The sequence below is a fragment of the Microcebus murinus genome, unplaced genomic scaffold (assembly GCF_040939455.1).
Source record: "Microcebus murinus isolate Inina unplaced genomic scaffold, M.murinus_Inina_mat1.0 scaf046_hap2_Mmur4.0, whole genome shotgun sequence".
In the NCBI taxonomy this organism is placed as follows: domain Eukaryota; kingdom Metazoa; phylum Chordata; class Mammalia; order Primates; family Cheirogaleidae; genus Microcebus; species Microcebus murinus.
Genome location: NW_027438992.1, coordinates 1 through 12,053, shown reverse-complemented (window position 1 = coordinate 12,053; position 12,053 = coordinate 1). Strand labels below are relative to the sequence as shown.

General features: G+C 63.9%; 3 non-coding genes across 3 annotated transcripts; all 3 read right to left on the bottom strand.

Annotated features, from left to right (window-relative positions):
* Nucleotides 1-2,374: 2,374 nt before the first annotated feature.
* Nucleotides 2,375-2,493, bottom strand: LOC142868883 (5S ribosomal RNA). Its single transcript, XR_012917742.1, has one exon. It is a non-coding gene; the product is annotated as a 5S ribosomal RNA (ribosomal RNA).
* Nucleotides 2,494-6,005: 3,512 nt separating this feature from the next.
* On the bottom strand, nt 6,006-6,124 carry LOC142868872 (5S ribosomal RNA). The gene has a single exon (XR_012917731.1). It is a non-coding gene; the product is annotated as a 5S ribosomal RNA (ribosomal RNA).
* A 3,511-nt stretch (nt 6,125-9,635) lies between these two features.
* LOC142868899 (5S ribosomal RNA) lies at nt 9,636-9,754 on the bottom strand. Its single transcript, XR_012917758.1, has one exon. It is a non-coding gene; the product is annotated as a 5S ribosomal RNA (ribosomal RNA).
* Nucleotides 9,755-12,053: the final 2,299 nt, after the last annotated feature.

Below are 12,053 nucleotides of genomic sequence, written 5' to 3'. Positions count from 1 at the left end.
GGTGTGTGTGGCGGCGCGATTCACAAGCAGCTCCAGATGTTAAGCCAAGGAGAAGCCAGGGAGTTCCCAACGCCCCAGGTGTCCTCAGCCCACGACTGGCTGCTGGGGGAATGCGAAGCCCGGCTCCTTGTCTCAGAGCGGGACAACCAGGAGGTGTGACGTACACCCCGGGGTTCCCAGGAGGATCAGGCTGAAGCTGGGACTTGGCCTGAAAGTGTCCCCTCGCACGGCCACCCCCTTCCCCTTCCTGCTCCTCTACTCCTGGTGCCCCTCCATCCAGGGGCCAGACCTTAAAGAGTCACCCGCAAGAGAATCCTGGTCCCAAAGGAGCCTTCTGGGGGACCCGTGCTGAGAGAGGTTGTGGGCATGGCCCGCTGGGGCTCTGCCCGACCCAGGGCTGAGAGATGCAACCTCCCAGCTCTGGGTCCCTGCAGGGGAAGCGTTGGCAAGCACAGGGCCAGTCCTCCAAAGGCCCAGGTGCAGGGAGCCCAGGCCAAGCAGCCTGTGGAAGAAGCCACCCCGGGAACACGACTGCAGGCCACGGCCCTTCCCACCTCCTCCTCCTCCTCCTCCTCCTGCTCCTCCACCCCCCCCGACCTCCCACCCCCACCCCCGACATGGCGCAGGGCTCAGAGACACCTCAGACACTTGCTACCCAAAGTGCAAAGGGCATCAGTTGCTCCTCCAAACCCCCCCCCCCGCCCAGCAGACCGCGTTGTCCAGCCAGCCCCGGGCCTCCCTGAGGTGCCCAGCACAAAAGTGCAGACAACCACCGGACCCTCAATCTCAGTTTTCGGATGTTTTTGCCACTCTAAGGACCCGCAGGCCAGCTGGGCCATCTGGCAGGACAGAGAGCCCCGGAATCCGACGTGGAGAGCTGGGTGTACGTCCCCACGAGGAGGCGGTCCCCACCTCCGCGGCTCTCCCCTTGCGGGGGGGGAAAAGCAGCCACGGGGCCTCAGAGAAGACACCAGGCTGGGCGCCCGCCCCACAGTGGGGGCACGTCCCCCGCAGGCCACTTAGCGACGGCCGCCGGCCGGCGGACGGTTGGGTGGCGCGAGACGCTGCGGCCGCCCTGCTACCGGGTTCCTGGGAGGGCGTCCTGGAACCAGCGTCCACACCAAGCCCTTGGAAGGCCCAGGCGACGGAGGAGCCCCGTCAGGCAGGGGCCGAGGACGGTGACGGCCCGGGCGGGGAGGAGCGTGTCAGGCAGGGGCAGAGGACGGTGACAGGTGACAGGCCGGGCGGGAAGGAGTCAGTCAGGCAGGGGCCGAGGAGGAGACGGGGCTGGGTAAGGGTTAGGGTTAGAGTCAGGGCACAAGTCACAATCGCAAAGACCTGGAAGCGACCCGAGTGCCCATCGACCCACGAGTGCGTAAATGAAATGTGGCGCGTGGACACCACGGAGTGCTATTCAGCTAGGAGGAGCAGCGGTGAGAGGGCACCTCTCGTGGTTCTCCTGGCCAGAGCTGGAACCCGTTCCAGTAAGCCAGGTAGCCCAAGAATGGACACACGAGCACCACGTGCTCGCGCTCACCAGCAAATGGGTATGAACCGACGGACACCCAAGTGGACACAGAGGAATCACCTTCATCGGGTGGGTGTCGGGCGGGTGGGGGGAGGGGATGGGCATACACCTCCATTAGGAATGGGGTGGGTGCGCACCGACTGGGGGATGGGCGCACTTGAGGCTCTGACCCGAGGGGGGAGGCTGGGAGAGGGCAACGTACCCGACCTTAACATTGGTACCCCCACAATACGCTGGAACAACATCAGAGGTTAATGAATAAGAACACAGGGGGGAGGGGGGCACGGGCAACACATGTCACCTTAATACTTGGACTCCCATCATCTGCTTGAAAAGAGAGAGAAAAGAAAATGCAATCATAGAGATAAGAGACACTTTTTAAACATAATGAATCCGAAGAGAAAAGTAAAAGGAGGCCTGTGGGGCAGGTCTGGGTGTGACTCCGGATCCCCCAACATCAGGTGCCACCACCAAAGATTCCTACGTGTAGCCCATAGAACCCCAAAAGCAACGGGACGAGTTCTGGTCACATACTCCCTCAAAATGACATCCTGGCCTTCTTCTGGAACTCCCTCCCCTCTCAGACTCTCAAGGTTTCCTCCAGCGTGTCGGTTCCCACGGAGCAGACCTTTGGTCTGAGACCTGACAGTCCAGAAGCCACGCATGCTGCCGCGTGACGGCGGTGTCGCGGCTTGGGACAAGAGGAGGCCCCACGGTGCGGGCTGGGGCGCCAGGCACCGCGGCGGGCGCTGAGGGTGGGGGTGACCCCCGCCCCGGGCCGCCGCCTCGCTCCCAGAGAGGGGACAGAACAAGAGGCAAAACAAAAAAAAAAAAAAAAAAAAAAGAAGCCTACGGCACCCGGTATTCCCAGGCGGTCTCCCATCCAAGTACTAACCAGGCCCGACCCTGCTTAGCTTCCGAGACCAGACGAGATCGGGCGCGTTCAGGGTGGTGTGGCCCTAGACGGCGGAGGGCGCCCCTGCCCCGCTCAAGAAGCCGAGCCTCTCTGCGCTTTCCCGCCGCCTCCTCCCACCCCAGGCCCCGCGCCGGCGCTGACCCGCACCGGGCGGGCCTGTTGAGTTCACCGGCCGGGTCCGGCGGGCTCCGAGGGACGGGGGTGACAGGCGGGGTGGGGCGGGGCGGGCAGGGAGCGGCGTGCCGGGGTGGGGGGCTGTCTCTCTATACACACACACACACACACACACACACACTCACACTCACACTCACTCACTCACACTCACACAAGATGCGCCTCCACGGCTGGACTCGCCAAGGTGGAGACCTTCCAGCCCCCTTCCTCTCCTCGCCTGGCCCACCCCCAGCTCGTGGCCGCCGCCGCCGCCGCCGCCGATTGGGCACGCGCGGGTCGCCCGCCCTTTGACCCCAGGCAGGGGCCGCCCTCCCCGACAACCCCTTTCAGCTGCGCCCCCCACCCTGTGGGTGGGCTGCCGCCTATTCCCCCGGGCCCGGGCTGGGGCACAGCGCATGGGGGAGGGGAGCGAGTGTATGGGGCGTCTCTCTCTCTCTCTAGGGATGTGTCCCATGGGTGGGGTGGCGTGGTTAGTGGGGCGCTGAAGAAATCAGTCCCCTCCATCTCCTACCTCTGGAAAACGCCCAAGCCCTTGGAGAACTGCCGGCAACGCGACCGTGGGGGCCGGGACCCTCCTCTGTGTCCTCCTGTGGCCCAGTCCAAGGGGCCTGGGCCTGGCCGGGGCTGCATTGGACCCCGACCCCCCTGGCGTGTGGACTCGCTAAAAATCGGCGATTAGATATTGGATTCCAGCTTCATTGAGGTCATTTCACTAATGAGTGCACCGGAAAGAGTTTCCTAATCCATCTGTGAGGGTGGCAACTGAAAGAGAATTTTAAAGCTGACAGAATAGGCGAGGAAAGGCATAGGAGATTTCCACACCCAGTAAGGAAGCCTTTCCCGAAATGGAAGAAAGAAACGAGCAAACAGAGACACCGGTAGCCCGCCAGGATCAGAGTCTGCCCCCGAGAGAAAGTACCCTGACCAGGTTCACCCGTGGGTGGGTGGCGAGCTAGCGGCATTCAGAAGAGCGAGGCCCGCAGTCTGTGCAGAAGACACCTGCACTCGGGTGTGTGTGGCGGCGCGATTCCCAAGCAGCTCCAGATGTTAAGCCAAGGAGAAGCCAGGGAGTTCCCAACGCCCCAGGTGTCCTCAGCCCACGACTGGCTGCTGGGGGAATGCGAAGCCCGGCTCCTTGTCTCAGAGCGGGACAACCAGGAGGTGTGACGTACACCCCGGGGTTCCCAGGAGGATCAGGCTGAAGCTGGGACTTGGCCTGAAAGTGTCCCCTCGCACGGCCACCCCCTTCCCCTTCCTGCTCCTCTACTCCTGGTGCCCCTCCATCCAGGGGCCAGACCTTAAAGAGTCACCCGCAAGAGAATCCTGGTCCCAAAGGAGCCTTCTGGGGGACCCGTGCTGAGAGAGGTTGTGGGCATGGCCCGCTGGGGCTCTGCCCGACCCAGGGCTGAGAGATGCAACCTCCCAGCTCTGGGTCCCTGCAGGGGAAGCGTTGGCAAGCACAGGGCCAGTCCTCCAAAGGCCCAGGTGCAGGGAGCCCAGGCCAAGCAGCCTGTGGAAGAAGCCACCCCGGGAACACGACTGCAGGCCACGGCCCTTCCCACCTCCTCCTCCTCCTCCTCCTCCTGCTCCTCCACCCCCCCCCCGACCTCCCACCCCCACCCCCGACATGGCGCAGGGCTCAGAGACACCTCAGACACTTGCTACCCAAAGTGCAAAGGGCATCAGTTGCTCCTCCAAACCCCCCCCCCGCCCAGCAGACCGCGTTGTCCAGCCAGCCCCCGGGCCTCCCTGGGGTGCCCAGCACAAAAGTGCAGACAACCACCGGACCCTCAATCTCAGTTTTCGGATGTTTTTGCCACTCTAAGGACCCGCAGGCCAGCTGGGCCTTCTGGCAGGACAGAGAGCCCCGGAATCCGACGTGGAGAGCTGGGTGTACGTCCCCACGAGGAGGCGGTCCCCACCTCCGCGGCTCTCCCCTTGCGGGGGGGGGGAAAAGCAGCCACGGGGCCTCAGAGAAGACACCAGGCTGGGCGCCCGCCCCACAGTGGGGGCACGTCCCCCGCAGGCCACTTAGCGACGGCCGCCGGCCGGCGGACGGTTGGGTGGCGCGAGACGCTGCGGCCGCCCTGCTACCGGGTTCCTGGGAGGGCGTCCTGGAACCAGCGTCCACACCAAGCCCTTGGAAGGCCCAGGCGACGGAGGAGCCCCGTCAGGCAGGGGCCGAGGACGGTGACGGCCCGGGCGGGGAGGAGCGTGTCAGGCAGGGGCAGAGGACGGTGACAGGTGACAGGCCGGGCGGGAAGGAGTCAGTCAGGCAGGGGCCGAGGAGGAGACGGGGCTGGGTAAGGGTTAGGGTTAGAGTCAGGGCACAAGTCACAATCGCAAAGACCTGGAAGCGACCCGAGTGCCCATCGACCCACGAGTGCGTAAATGAAATGTGGCGCGTGGACACCACGGAGTGCTATTCAGCTAGGAGGAGCAGCGGTGAGAGGGCACCTCTCGTGGTTCTCCTGGCCAGAGCTGGAACCCGTTCCAGTAAGCCAGGTAGCCCAAGAATGGACACACGAGCACCACGTGCTCGCGCTCACCAGCAAATGGGTACGAACCGACGGACACCCAAGTGGACACAGAGGAATCACCTTCATCGGGTGGGTGTCGGGCGGGTGGGGGGAGGGGATGGGCATACACCTCCATTAGGAATGGGGTGGGTGCGCACCGACTGGGGGATGGGCGCACTTGAGGCTCTGACCCGAGGGGGGAGGCTGGGAGAGGGCAACGTACCCGACCTTAACATTGGTACCCCCACAATACGCTGGAACAACATCAGAGGTTAATGAATAAGAACACAGGGGGGAGGGGGGCACGGGCAACACATGTCACCTTAATACTTGGACTCCCATCATCTGCTTGAAAAGAGAGAGAAAAGAAAATGCAATCATAGAGATAAGAGACACTTTTTAAACATAATGAATCCGAAGAGAAAAGTAAAAGGAGGCCTGTGGGGCAGGTCTGGGTGTGACTCCGGATCCCCCAACATCAGGTGCCACCACCAAAGATTCCTACGTGAAGCCCATAGAACCCCAAAAGCAACGGGACGAGTTCTGGTCACATACTCCCTCAAAATGACATCCTGGCCTTCTTCTGGAACTCCCTCCCCTCTCAGACTCTCAAGGTTTCCTCCAGCGTGTCGGTTCCCACGGAGCAGACCTTTGGTCTGAGACCTGACAGTCCAGAAGCCACGCATGCTGCCGCGTGACGGCGGTGTCGCGGCTTGGGACAAGAGGAGGCCCCACGGTGCGGGCTGGGGCGCCAGGCACCGCGGCGGGCGCTGAGGGTGGGGGTGACCCCCGCCCCGGGCCGCCGCCTCGCTCCCAGAGAGGGGACAGAACAAGAGGCAAAACAAAAAAAAAAAAAAAAAAAAAAAGAAGCCTACGGCACCCGGTATTCCCAGGCGGTCTCCCATCCAAGTACTAACCAGGCCCGACCCTGCTTAGCTTCCGAGACCAGACGAGATCGGGCGCGTTCAGGGTGGTGTGGCCCTAGACGGCGGAGGGCGCCCCTGCCCCGCTCAAGAAGCCGAGCCTCTCTGCGCTTTCCCGCCGCCTCCTCCCGCCCCAGGCCCCGCGCCGGCGCTGACCCGCACCGGGCGGGCCTGTTGAGTTCACCGGCCGGGTCCGGCGGGCTCCGAGGGACGGGGGTGACAGGCGGGGTGGGGCGGGGCGGGCAGGGAGCGGCGTGCCGGGGTGGGGGGCTGTCTCTCTATACACACACACACACACACACACACACACTCACACTCACACTCACTCACTCACACTCACACAAGATGCGCCTCCACGGCTGGACTCGCCAAGGTGGAGACCTTCCAGCCCCCTTCCTCTCCTCGCCTGGCCCACCCCCAGCTCGTGGCCGCCGCCGCCGCCGCCGCCGATTGGGCACGCGCGGGTCGCCCGCCCTTTGACCCCAGGCAGGGGCCGCCCTCCCCGACAACCCCTTTCAGCTGCGCCCCCCACCCTGTGGGTGGGCTGCCGCCTATTCCCCCGGGCCCGGGCTGGGGCACAGCGCATGGGGGAGGGGAGCGAGTGTATGGGGCGTCTCTCTCTCTCTCTAGGGATGTGTCCCATGGGTGGGGTGGCGTGGTTAGTGGGGCGCTGAAGAAATCAGTCCCCTCCATCTCCTACCTCTGGAAAACGCCCAAGCCCTTGGAGAACTGCCGGCAACGCGACCGTGGGGGCCGGGACCCTCCTCTGTGTCCTCCTGTGGCCCAGTCCAAGGGGCCTGGGCCTGGCCGGGGCTGCATTGGACCCCGACCCCCCTGGCGTGTGGACTCGCTAAAAATCGGCGATTAGATATTGGATTCCAGCTTCATTGAGGTCATTTCACTAATGAGTGCACCGGAAAGAGTTTCCTAATCCATCTGTGAGGGTGGCAACTGAAAGAGAATTTTAAAGCTGACAGAATAGGCGAGGAAAGGCATAGGAGATTTCCACACCCAGTAAGGAAGCCTTTCCCGAAATGGAAGAAAGAAACGAGCAAACAGAGACACCGGTAGCCCGCCAGGATCAGAGTCTGCCCCCGAGAGAAAGTACCCTGACCAGGTTCACCCGTGGGTGGGTGGCGAGCTAGCGGCATTCAGAAGAGCGAGGCCCGCAGTCTGTGCAGAAGACACCTGCACTCGGGTGTGTGTGGCGGCGCGATTCCCAAGCAGCTCCAGATGTTAAGCCAAGGAGAAGCCAGGGAGTTCCCAACGCCCCAGGTGTCCTCAGCCCACGACTGGCTGCTGGGGGAATGCGAAGCCCGGCTCCTTGTCTCAGAGCGGGACAACCAGGAGGTGTGACGTACACCCCGGGGTTCCCAGGAGGATCAGGCTGAAGCTGGGACTTGGCCTGAAAGTGTCCCCTCGCACGGCCACCCCCTTCCCCTTCCTGCTCCTCTACTCCTGGTGCCCCTCCATCCAGGGGCCAGACCTTAAAGAGTCACCCGCAAGAGAATCCTGGTCCCAAAGGAGCCTTCTGGGGGACCCGTGCTGAGAGAGGTTGTGGGCATGGCCCGCTGGGGCTCTGCCCGACCCAGGGCTGAGAGATGCAACCTCCCAGCTCTGGGTCCCTGCAGGGGAAGCGTTGGCAAGCACAGGGCCAGTCCTCCAAAGGCCCAGGTGCAGGGAGCCCAGGCCAAGCAGCCTGTGGAAGAAGCCACCCCGGGAACACGACTGCAGGCCACGGCCCTTCCCACCTCCTCCTCCTCCTCCTCCTCCTGCTCCTCCACCCCCCCCCCGACCTCCCACCCCCACCCCCGACATGGCGCAGGGCTCAGAGACACCTCAGACACTTGCTACCCAAAGTGCAAAGGGCATCAGTTGCTCCTCCAAACCCCCCCCCCGCCCAGCAGACCGCGTTGTCCAGCCAGCCCCCGGGCCTCCCTGGGGTGCCCAGCACAAAAGTGCAGACAACCACCGGACCCTCAATCTCAGTTTTCGGATGTTTTTGCCACTCTAAGGACCCGCAGGCCAGCTGGGCCTTCTGGCAGGACAGAGAGCCCCGGAATCCGACGTGGAGAGCTGGGTGTACGTCCCCACGAGGAGGCGGTCCCCACCTCCGCGGCTCTCCCCTTGCGGGGGGGGGGAAAAGCAGCCACGGGGCCTCAGAGAAGACACCAGGCTGGGCGCCCGCCCCACAGTGGGGGCACGTCCCCCGCAGGCCACTTAGCGACGGCCGCCGGCCGGCGGACGGTTGGGTGGCGCGAGACGCTGCGGCCGCCCTGCTACCGGGTTCCTGGGAGGGCGTCCTGGAACCAGCGTCCACACCAAGCCCTTGGAAGGCCCAGGCGACGGAGGAGCCCCGTCAGGCAGGGGCCGAGGACGGTGACGGCCCGGGCGGGGAGGAGCGTGTCAGGCAGGGGCAGAGGACGGTGACAGGTGACAGGCCGGGCGGGAAGGAGTCAGTCAGGCAGGGGCCGAGGAGGAGACGGGGCTGGGTAAGGGTTAGGGTTAGAGTCAGGGCACAAGTCACAATCGCAAAGACCTGGAAGCGACCCGAGTGCCCATCGACCCACGAGTGCGTAAATGAAATGTGGCGCGTGGACACCACGGAGTGCTATTCAGCTAGGAGGAGCAGCGGTGAGAGGGCACCTCTCGTGGTTCTCCTGGCCAGAGCTGGAACCCGTTCCAGTAAGCCAGGTAGCCCAAGAATGGACACACGAGCACCACGTGCTCGCGCTCACCAGCAAATGGGTACGAACCGACGGACACCCAAGTGGACACAGAGGAATCACCTTCATCGGGTGGGTGTCGGGCGGGTGGGGGGAGGGGATGGGCATACACCTCCATTAGGAATGGGGTGGGTGCGCACCGACTGGGGGATGGGCGCACTTGAGGCTCTGACCCGAGGGGGGAGGCTGGGAGAGGGCAACGTACCCGACCTTAACATTGGTACCCCCACAATACGCTGGAACAACATCAGAGGTTAATGAATAAGAACACAGGGGGGAGGGGGGCACGGGCAACACATGTCACCTTAATACTTGGACTCCCATCATCTGCTTGAAAAGAGAGAGAAAAGAAAATGCAATCATAGAGATAAGAGACACTTTTTAAACATAATGAATCCGAAGAGAAAAGTAAAAGGAGGCCTGTGGGGCAGGTCTGGGTGTGACTCCGGATCCCCCAACATCAGGTGCCACCACCAAAGATTCCTACGTGTAGCCCATAGAACCCCAAAAGCAACGGGACGAGTTCTGGTCACATACTCCCTCAAAATGACATCCTGGCCTTCTTCTGGAACTCCCTCCCCTCTCAGACTCTCAAGGTTTCCTCCAGCGTGTCGGTTCCCACGGAGCAGACCTTTGGTCTGAGACCTGACAGTCCAGAAGCCACGCATGCTGCCGCGTGACGGCGGTGTCGCGGCTTGGGACAAGAGGAGGCCCCACGGTGCGGGCTGGGGCGCCAGGCACCGCGGCGGGCGCTGAGGGTGGGGGTGACCCCCGCCCCGGGCCGCCGCCTCGCTCCCAGAGAGGGGACAGAACAAGAGGCAAAACAAAAAAAAAAAAAAAAAAAGAAGAAGCCTACGGCACCCGGTATTCCCAGGCGGTCTCCCATCCAAGTACTAACCAGGCCCGACCCTGCTTAGCTTCTGAGACCAGACGAGATCGGGCGCGTTCAGGGTGGTGTGGCCCTAGACGGCGGAGGGCGCCCCTGCCCCGCTCAAGAAGCCGAGCCTCTCTGCGCTTTCCCGCCGCCTCCTCCCGCCCCAGGCCCCGCGCCAGCGCTGACCCGCACCGGGCGGGCCTGTTGAGTTCACCGGCCGGGTCCGGCGGGCTCCGAGGGACGGGGGTGACAGGCGGGGTGGGGCGGGGCGGGCAGGGAGCGGCGGGCCGGGGTGGGGGGCTGTCTCTCTATACACACACACACACACACACACACACTCACACTCACACTCACTCACTCACACTCACACAAGATGCGCCTCCACGGCTGGACTCGCCAAGGTGGAGACCTTCCAGCCCCCTTCCTCTCCTCGCCTGGCCCACCCCCAGCTCGTGGCCGCCCCCGCCGCCGCCGCCGATTGCGCACGCGCGGGTCGCCCGCCCTTTGACCCCAGGCAGGGGCCGCCCTCCCCGACAACCCCTTTCAGCTGCGCCCCCCACCCTGTGGGTGGGCTGCCGCCTATTCCCCCGGGCCCGGGCTGGGGCACAGCGCATGGGGGAGGGGAGCGAGTGTATGGGGCGTCTCTCTCTCTCTCTAGGGATGTGTCCCATGGGTGGGGTGGCGTGGTTAGTGGGGCGCTGAAGAAATCAGTCCCCTCCATCTCCTACCTCTGGAAAACGCCCAAGCCCTTGGAGAACTGCCGGCAACGCGACCGTGGGGGCCGGGACCCTCCTCTGTGTCCTCCTGTGGCCCAGTCCAAGGGGCCTGGGCCTGGCCGGGGCTGCATTGGACCCCGACCCCCCTGGCGTGTGGACTCGCTAAAAATCGGCGATTAGATATTGGATTCCAGCTTCATTGAGGTCATTTCACTAATGAGTGCACCGGAAAGAGTTTCCTAATCCATCTGTGAGGGTGGCAACTGAAAGAGAATTTTAAAGCTGACAGAATAGGCGAGGAAAGGCATAGGAGATTTCCACACCCAGTAAGGAAGCCTTTCCCGAAATGGAAGAAAGAAACGAGCAAACAGAGACACCGGTAGCCCGCCAGGATCAGAGTCTGCCCCCGAGAGAAAGTACCCTGACCAGGTTCACCCGTGGGTGGGTGGCGAGCTAGCGGCATTCAGAAGAGCGAGGCCCGCAGTCTGTGCAGAAGACACCTGCACTCGGGTGTGTGTGGCGGCGCGATTCACAAGCAGCTCCAGATGTTAAGCCAAGGAGAAGCCAGGGAGTTCCCAACGCCCCAGGTGTCCTCAGCCCACGACTGGCTGCTGGGGGAATGCGAAGCCCGGCTCCTTGTCTCAGAGCGGGACAACCAGGAGGTGTGACGTACACCCCGGGGTTCCCAGGAGGATCAGGCTGAAGCTGGGACTTGGCCTGAAAGTGTCCCCTCGCACGGCCACCCCCTTCCCCTTCCTGCTCCTCTACTCCTGGTGCCCCTCCATCCAGGGGCCAGACCTTAAAGAGTCACCCGCAAGAGAATCCTGGTCCCAAAGGAGCCTTCTGGGGGACCCGTGCTGAGAGAGGTTGTGGGCATGGCCCGCTGGGGCTCTGCCCGACCCAGGGCTGAGAGATGCAACCTCCCAGCTCTGGGTCCCTGCAGGGGAAGCGTTGGCAAGCACAGGGCCAGTCCTCCAAAGGCCCAGGTGCAGGGAGCCCAGGCCAAGCAGCCTGTGGAAGAAGCCACCCCGGGAACACGACTGCAGGCCACGGCCCTTCCCACCTCCTCCTCCTCCTCCTCCTCCTGCTCCTCCACCCCCCCCCGACCTCCCACCCCCACCCCCGACATGGCGCAGGGCTCAGAGACACCTCAGACACTTGCTACCCAAAGTGCAAAGGGCATCAGTTGCTCCTCCAAACCCCCCCCCCGCCCAGCAGACCGCGTTGTCCAGCCAGCCCCCGGGCCTCCCTGGGGTGCCCAGCACAAAAGTGCAGACAACCACCGGACCCTCAATCTCAGTTTTCGGATGTTTTTGCCACTCTAAGGACCCGCAGGCCAGCTGGGCCTTCTGGCAGGACAGAGAGCCCCGGAATCCGACGTGGAGAGCTGGGTGTACGTCCCCACGAGGAGGCGGTCCCCACCTCCGCGGCTCTCCCCTTGCGGGGGGGGAAAAGCAGCCACGGGGCCTCAGAGAAGACACCAGGCTGGGCGCCCGCCCCACAGTGGGGGCACGTCCCCCGCAGGCCACTTAGCGACGGCCGCCGGCCGGCGGACGGTTGGGTGGCGCGAGACGCTGCGGCCGCCCTGCTACCGGGTTCCTGGGAGGGCGTCCTGGAACCAGCGTCCACACCAAGCCCTTGGAAGGCCCAGGCGACGGAGGAGCCCCGTCAGGCAGG